The 7973-nt window shown below is 47.5% G+C and overlaps 1 pseudogene; it reads left to right on the top strand.

The window, feature by feature from the left end:
- Positions 1 to 6182: 6182 nt before the first annotated feature.
- On the top strand, positions 6183 to 7510 carry LOC116371809 (uncharacterized; annotated as a pseudogene).
- Positions 7511 to 7973: the final 463 nt, after the last annotated feature.

The following is a 7973-nucleotide window of genomic DNA, read 5'->3' as shown; positions in this document are numbered from 1 at the left end:
CCCCCCCTCTTTCCTTCCCCTCTGATACACGTTACCCCCCTCTTTCCTTCCCCTCTGATACACGTTACCCCTCTTTCTTTCCTTCCCCTCTGATACACATTACCCCCTCTTTCCTTCCCCTCTGATACACGTTACCCCCCTCTTTCCTTCCCCCTCTGATAACACCGTTACCCCCTCTTTCCTTCCCCTCTTACACATTACCCACTCTTTCCTTCCCCTCTGATACACGTTACCCCCCCCTCTTTCCTTCCCCACTGATACACGTTACCCCCCTCTTTCCTTCCCCACTGATACACGTTACCCCCTCTTTCCTTCCCCTCTGATACACGTTACCCTCCCCCCTCTTTCCTTCCCCTCTGATACACATTACCCCCCCCTCTTTCCTTCCCCTCTGATACACGTTACCCCCCCTCTTTCCTTCCCCTCTGATACACGTTACCCCCTCTTTCCTTCCCCTCTGATACACGTTACCCCCCTCTTTCCTTCTCCTCTGATACACGTTACCCCCCTCTTTCCTTCCCCTCTGATACACGTTACCCCCCCCTCTTTCCCTCCCCCCTGATACACATTACCCCCCCTCTTTCCTTCCCCTCTGATACACGTTACCCCCCTCTTTCCTTTCCCTCTGATACACGTTACCCCCCCCTCTTTCCTTCCCCTCTGATACACATTACCCCCCCTCTTTTCCTTCCCCTCTGATACACGTTACCCCCTCTTTCCTTCCCCTCTGATACACGTTACCCCCCTCTTTCCTTCCCCTCTGATACACGTTACCCCCCCCTCTTTCCTTCCCCTCTGATACACGTTACCCCCCCTATTTCCTTCCCCTCTGATACACGTTACCCCCCCCTCTTTCCTTCCCCTCTGATACACGTTACCCCCCCCCCCTCTTTCTTCCCCTCTGATACACGTTACCCCCCCCCCCTCTTTCCTTCCCTCTGATACACGTTACCCCCCCCCTCTGATACACGTTACCCCCCCCCCTCTTTCCTTCCCCTCTGATACACGTTACCCCCCCCTCTGATACACGTTACCCCCCCCCTCTTTCCTTCCCCTCTGATACACGTTACCCCCCCCCCCTCTTTCCTTCCCCTCTGATACACGTTACCCCCCCCCTCTTTCCTTCCCTCTGATACACGTTACCCCCCCCTCTTTCCTTCCCGACTGATACACGTTACCCCCCCCCCCCCCCTCTCCTTCCCCTCTGATACACGTTACCCCCCCCCCCCCTTTCCTTCCCCTCTGATACACGTTACCCCCCCCCCCTCTTTCCTTCCCCTCTGATACACGTTACCCCCCCCCCCTCTTTCCTTCCCCTCTGATACACGTTACCCCCCCCCCTCTTTCCTTCCCCTCTGATACACGTTACAACCCCCCCCCCCTCTTTCCTTCCCCTCTGATACACGTTACCCCCCCCCCTCTTTCCTTCCCCTCTGATACACGTTACCCCCCCCCCCTCTTTCCTTCCCCTCTGATACACGTTACCCCCTCCCCCCTCTTTCCTTCCCCTCTGATACACGTTAACCCCCCCCCCCTCTTTCCTTCCCCTCTGATACACGTTACCCCCCTCTTTCCTTCCCCTCTGATACACGTTACCCCCCCCCCCTCTTTCCTTCCCCTCTGATACACGTTACCCCCCCCCCTCTTTCCTTCCCCTCTGATACACGTTACCCCCCCCCCCTCTTTCCTTCCCCTCTGATACACGTTACCCCCCCCCCCTCTTTCTTCCCCTCTGATACACGTTACCCCCCCCCCTCTTTCCTTCCCCTCTGATACACGTTACCCCCCCCCTCTTTCCTTCCCCTCTGATACACGTTACCCCCCCCTCTTTCCTTCCCCTCTGATACACGTTACCCCCCCTCTTTCCTTCCCCTCTGATACACGTTACCCCCCCCCTTTTCTTCCCCTCTGATACACGTTACCCCCCTCTTTCCTTCCCCTCTGATACACGTTACCCGCCCTCTTTCCTTCCCCACTGATACACGTTACCCGCCCTCTTCCTTCCCCACTGATACACGTACCGCCCCTCTTTCCTTCCCACTGATACACGTTACCCCCCTCTTTCCTCCCACTGATACACGTTTACCCCCTCCTCTTTCCTTCCCCTCTGATACACGTTACCCCCTCTTTCCTTCCCCTCTGATACACGTTACCCCCTCTTTCTTCCCCTCTGATACACGTTACCCCCCTCTTTCCTTCCCCTCTGATACACGTTACCCCCCTCTTTCCTTCCCCTCTGATACACGTTACCCCCCTCTTTCCTTCCCCCTCTGATACACGTTACCCCCTCTTTCCTTCCCCTCGGATATACGTTACCCCCCTCTTTCCTTCCCCATTGATACACGTTACCCCCCCCTCTTTCCTTCCCCTCTGATACACGTTACCCCCCCTCTTTCCTTCCCCTCTGATACACGTTACCCCCCTCTTTCCTTCCCCTCTGATACACGTTACCCCCCTCTTTCCTTCCCCTCTGATACACGTTACCCGCCCCTCTTTCCTTCCCCACTGATACACGTTACCCGCCCTCTTTCCTTCCCCACTGATACACGTTACCCCTCTCTTTCCCTTCCCCATTGATATACGTTACCCCCCTCTTTCCTTCCCCATTGATACACGTCACCCCCCCTCTTTCCTTCCCCTCTGATACACGTCACCCCCCCTCTTTCCTTCCCCTCTGATACACGTCACCCCCCCTCTTTCCTTCCCCACTGATACACATTACTCCCCTCTTTCCTTCCCCAACTGATACACATTACCCCCCTCCTTTCCTTCCCCTCTGATACACGTCACCCCCCTCTTTCCTTCCCCTCTGATACACGTTTCACCCCCCCCTCTTTCCTTCCCCACTGATACACATTACTCCCTCTTTCCTTCCCCACTGATACACATTACCCCCCTCTTTCCTTCCCCTCTTGATACACATTACCCCCCTCTTTCCTTCCCCTCTGACTACACATTACCCACCTCTTTCCTTCCCCTCTGATACACATTACCCCCCTCTTTCATTTATATTTTTTAAATATTCTATATAAAAATATATTTTTTAAATATATTTAAATGTTCTCTCTCTTTTTTCAGCCTATGGTTTTCATCTATCACCAACCTACCAACAAACCTTCATACAATTAAGGATAATGTTTCCTATCGACAAAAAAGGAATCACCTACGCAGTCACCAAACAAGTGGATAGTTACCCAAGTTGAATTGGTTGCTTGTTCAAACAAACATTTGATGAAATGCATGCAATCTGATCCAGCACAGCCATTGCCTTTACCAGAGCAATGCATGTTATGTATTGGCCTTAGGCCTAGCTCTGATCAGGCCATTGACCAACAAACTAGTTTGGCAATGTGTGTTTACTCAAACGGGGAGCTGGAATAAATCCTCTTCGGGAAAAGTAGTGTGTGTGGCACAGTGTTTAACACAAAAACCTCAATCAAGTAGCAAACCAATTTGTCATAGGCATAGAAATCTGACTCTTCTCTTAGCTATCTGGGTAGTGGGTCAGTGTGAAAATATTCAAAGAGTAGCTAGCTATAGTTATGCTTACACTGGCCAAGGCACAGGTTTAGGTTGTGTAAGTCGGTGTAGGCCTACAAGTGGGGTTGCAGAGACACCCGAAGACTCGCTGACTACACACAAGGTTAGTTCATGCATGACACGGGCTATTTCTAGCATAGGTTTCAGCAGAGGTCAAGCTGTAAAATGGACGAGAAAGTCCAAATGTACTGCTAGCTAGGTAATAACTCGCTTTCAGTCTGTGCATGAGAGTTGTGGCTCAAGGTGTGTCTTGACAATGATCTGAATGTGTATAGCTACTAACGTTGTTACCTAAGGCAGTGGTTCCCAACCATGGGTACTTGGCTCATAGGATAGGTACTGGTGAAAACTCATGAGACCATAGGCTTACTACAGTAAAATGCATATGAGGGGGTAGGCTACTTCAGGGGTACCCAGGGCAGAGCACACAATTCAGTTGGTGTTACAACAACCGAAAAGGCTTGGGAACCAATGACCAAAGGCATTAGATCCGTGTTACATGCCTGACAAGTCACACTCACGCTTCTTAATTAATACCATTTTTTTTTTTAAACATAATGCTAGCAAACTAGCTAATTATTTAGCAAATACGCTCCTAATCACTAGCTAGTAAAGCTAAGTGAATGATTCTAGTGATATTCCTACCAAACTGAGCACAGCTAGCTATCCAAATATGTATATTTCATTAATATAGTTAAGAGGGAAACGCAAGCCATTTCCTTAGCAGTTTAGCTAGACCCTGGACTGGTGGCATTCTGTCCTTGGGTTGGGCTAAGGTCTATTCCCCGGTAGTTAACGTTATGGCCTTGGATATAAATTAAAACAAGCTTTTGCCGAACTCAACCATTCGATACACGTGGAAATTGAATTGGTACTTCTCTCCTACCTGACTTAGCGCAGACAGGGAGCGCCCAAGTGTCCTGCAAAGACATCGGGAATGCATATACATAGCGTGAACAGAGGTGTCAAACGACCAAGGATAGCAGTACGGAGTTTCAGTACACCTGGATGATAAGTAGGGGCGGTACCCTTTTTCACGGCTAGAAGGGATCCTATCTTTTGTCAAATGAACATCCGATTTTACTTTTAGTAGCAGCAGATAAGGAGCATTTACGCAGTGTGTTATTAAGAGAATTGACGTGGCAAGTTTAGGATCATTAGGTTAGATAAAATTGTCTATTTTTGACGTTCATTTGACAAAAGATGGATATCATCTAGCTGTGACTGCTGCCGACTGCCCCGACAGGAAATAACGAGGGACAAACCCAATGTCGTTTTTTATGATATGGGAGATAGCTCATACCAAATAAATGATGTACAACTACAGACAGTCCAGAAGTTTAGGCTTCCTTTTGTTCGCTAAATATATTTAACAACTTAAATAAGGTTTTAATTGCTTTAGAGGCTTATTAATTCAATCGTCTTGGGGTTTATGTGACCAATGTATGAAAAGAAAATGCGTGTGTGTAAATGGTGGGTGGGGAAACAAAAATAAGAACCTCACTTACATACTTTCTACAACCAAAATAAACCATTTTCCAAGAAATGTCGGATGCTTTTGTCTTTCATCCAGTTCCCACGGGGGCAGTAATGGTACGTGCTAATTTATATGAGGTTGATTTAATTATAGGGTGCCACGCCCCCTCCTCATGTGGATTGATTGTGGATGAAATACAGTAACCCAGTTTATAATAACTCTTCTCCCCTGTGGCACGCATCATTTCAGCCTCTCGTCTTGGACAGCTACTGGACGCCTACATTCACTCAGAGCACTGGTAGGCAGGCATCCTTTTTTTTGTTGTTGTCGGGTTTTTGGAAGTAAACACGTGAAAAGTAGGCACTTAGGCTGCAACAAATCTTCTCAACATAGAATATGCTCATTTAAAAGTAACATGTTATTTTATTAAATAAATAGTGTGATTTGGATTTGATCAAATTAATACAGATATTCTCGTTTGGGGTCTTAACTTGTCTGCTGCTACTCTGCTATGTGGAGCATTTATATATAAAGACAAGGCTAGTGTCAGTCATTTCCGTGAACAGTTTTCTTTAAATAATGTTGATTTTTAATTGTGTTTCTACAGGATGAATATTTGCATAATTCAAGCATTGACATTACCTTAACAATCTTTGAGGTAAAATGTGAGTATAATATTGTTTGCTTCTGCATCATTGCTGCACACTATGAATACATACAGATATTGTTGTCTAGTAGATGACTTCACAAAACGTATAACTTTCAAACTGCCAGTAAAATACAATTTAATATTTATTACTAATGGCAAAATGTTATAGTTTTAATCACAAATACACTATTTTAGTTCATCTGTTAAATATAGGTTTGTTTTGTCGTTAAAATTATATGTATTTTCTGGGGAAAATAACATTTTGCAGTATTGATGATTTTCCATCAATACTGCAATATTGTTTTCTTTTTAAATATTTTATTACAACAGTTGCTAATGTTAAAATGCTTTCTAAAGACCTGTTTTTCCTATAAACTATATTTGTGGTTATGTACATTTATTTTGCATGAAGCATGGAGCCGAGCCTTTTGGACCACAACATGCATCATTCCTCCAGCAGCACCTACCCAGAGGACAGGACAGAGAATCCTCCCTCCTTTCCACACAAACAACACATACATCTCCTCCTCCCCTCAGTCCTCCTCTCAGTCAAGTGGTGGATCCCTTATCTCTACGCTCCTACAGACAACCATAGAGAGTAAAAGAACCCTGCAGGAGAGCACCACTGCATATTACCCCCAGACACTCCCATGTCCAGCTCTGCCTTGACGAATCTTAACCAGGTGGACCACCACAGCAGCAGTACCACCATGGCACCTCTGTCTCCAGCCAGCCAGGCATCCCCTGGGGCCAGTCCCACTAGATTCAGACCCAATGAGGCCGGGTTGACCCAGGACTGGATGCTGGAGCTGGTTGACAGACACCAGGCCAAGCGTGCCAGAGTGGAAAACATCATCAGAGGCATGGCAGGCTCTCCTCTCAGTGTTTATTTCACAGGTGAAGGGTTTGGTGAAGGGGAGACCACTCCAACCAGTCACCTTCAGAGTGAGATGTTAGAAAACAAGAGGAAACAGAGGGTGCCGCGGGCACCAGGACCTCCCCGGGACAGGGGGCGTTAGCGGGAAGAGTACGGACGATGGACATACACTGAGGAAGCAGCTTCAGACCATGCAGAGGCTCCTGGGTCAACTCCAGGCCAGGTTCATCCAGGTCTATGAGAATCAGACTAATGAGTCTGAAGAGGAGGACCACCATAGTACTTGGAACAAAGAATATGTGGCGACAAAGATATCTCCTGGTGATGTGTTCTTGGACCATTACAGTGAGTTTAACAATAAGACACCTTTAGATAAAGGTCATCTGGAATGGATGAATAACAAGCAAACTGACTACCTTCACTCGAACCCAGACAACGAAGACAAACTCCTAGCAGACATTCTCAAGTATGAACTCTCCAGAGCTGTAAACTCGAGCGTGACTCAATTTTCAAAAACATATCACATGCTTTCGTCAAGTCACCACAGCTACACGTCGAGGATGGTGGAATGGTGGAAACGGACGATGAGACCGTGTTCCTCAGCTCTCGCGAGCCGGCGTCAACATCCACCCATGTAGACAGCATGTCACGACTCCCCCATATTCCGAGAGTGGTATGGCCAACAACTACCAGAGATTCAAACCGAGGCTCTATCTCTGGTTGTTCAAAAGCCTGCTTCAATGACTCGCCCACGTTCTCTAAACCTGACAGTGAAAAGGCCTCTCCATTTCCACCAGCCTCCATTCCTATACAACCACCCCACTGCTGTACAGGAAAGCCACCAAGTACTGGACAACCTGAAACACGACAGCTCCCATCACGATACCTTCGGAGGGCTCCAGTGTAGACCCAGTACCATGGGTCTGCCTACCCCAGAGATAGTTGACTTCCGTGGGATCCGGTCATAGTGAGGTCCAGGGTGACTCCAGGCCACCCGGAATCCTCAGGTTAACCAACCCATGACCCACAGGGCATCATGTGCTTCTGGACAGTCTCCCTCACATCAAGATGGACTGTGGTAGCTTTCAGAGTATGGTGAAAAGGACCTCGTATGTGCTGAATGTATCCTTTTACAAGAGCGTTCTCTTCTTCTTTATTGAAGGTGTTATTCAGACAGAAAGGAAATGAGGTGGGGTTGACGGGCAAGTGGGAGAAACAGTGTTTAACTATAGAATACTACCATATACTTTACATTGAGTGAGCCAGTGAGTCTGTGATATTATAGTGAAGTCAGTGAATCTGTGATATTGTTGTGAAGTCAGTGAAATCAGTCATTTATTAACCATCATTTTACCAGGTGACTGAAAAACATATCGGCTCTTTTACCAGTAATAACCTGGGGGAAGAGTTACAGGGGAAGAGAGGGGATG

This window comes from Oncorhynchus kisutch, unplaced genomic scaffold, assembly GCF_002021735.2.
Source record: "Oncorhynchus kisutch isolate 150728-3 unplaced genomic scaffold, Okis_V2 scaffold3695, whole genome shotgun sequence".
Classification (NCBI taxonomy): domain Eukaryota; kingdom Metazoa; phylum Chordata; class Actinopteri; order Salmoniformes; family Salmonidae; genus Oncorhynchus; species Oncorhynchus kisutch.
Note: the sequence above shows the minus strand (reverse complement) of the source record. Positions and strands in the feature narration are given on the sequence as shown.